Source organism: Aplysia californica, unplaced genomic scaffold (assembly GCF_000002075.1).
Source record: "Aplysia californica isolate F4 #8 unplaced genomic scaffold, AplCal3.0 scaffold00071, whole genome shotgun sequence".
Taxonomy (NCBI): Eukaryota; Metazoa; Mollusca; class Gastropoda; order Aplysiida; family Aplysiidae; genus Aplysia; species Aplysia californica.
In genome coordinates, this window is record NW_004797341.1 from 1405899 (window position 1) to 1406593 (window position 695).

Sequence of the window (695 nt, forward strand, 5' to 3'; positions counted from 1 at the left end):
AGAGAGAAAGGGCTGATGGATAGATAGAGAGAAAGGGCTGATGGATGGATAGAGAGAAAGTGCTGATGGATGGATAGATAAAAAAAAGCTGATGAATGGATAGAGAGAAAGTGCTGATGCATAGATAAAGAGAAAGTGCTGATGGATAGAGAGAAAGTGCTGATGGATAGAGAGAGAGAAAGTGCTAATGCATAGATAAAGAGAAAGTGCTGATGGATAGAGAGAAAGTACTGATGGATAGAGAGAAAGTGCTGATGGATTAAGAGAAAGTGCTGATGAATAGATAGAGAGAAAGTGCTAATGCATAGATAGAGAGAAAGTGCTGATGGATAAAGAGAAAGTGCTGATGGATAGAGAGAAGGTGCAAGTGCTGATGGATAGAGAGAAAGTGCTAATGCATAGATAGAGAGAAAGTGCTGATGGATAGAGAGAAAGTGCTGATGGATAGAGAGAATGGATAGAAAGTGCAGTGAGACGATCACATACCCCGGCCGATATCTTTTCCTGACAGAAGAACGAGGAGCGGATTGTAGGGAGGAGGTCATAGGGTGCACACTGGTAGTGGAGAGGACATCGGTCACCGCACTGCTCACACCTGTCTCCTGGGCTCAGGGTGATGCTTTGTACCTCCATCTGGGGGGTGAGAGATAGAGAGAGAGAGAGAGAAAGAGAGAGATAGAGAGAGGGAGAGAGAG

At 44.6% G+C, this 695-nt stretch overlaps 1 long non-coding RNA gene across 2 annotated transcripts in view; it reads right to left on the bottom strand.

Annotated features, from left to right (window-relative positions):
- Positions 1-485: 485 nt before the first annotated feature.
- LOC106011210 overlaps positions 486-695 on the bottom strand; it is a 2677-nt gene continuing 2467 nt past the window's right edge. For both annotated transcript variants that reach the window (XR_001184695.2, XR_004858321.1), the window contains exon 3: positions 486-633. This is a non-coding gene — a long non-coding RNA (uncharacterized LOC106011210). The remainder of the gene's footprint in view (positions 634-695) is intronic.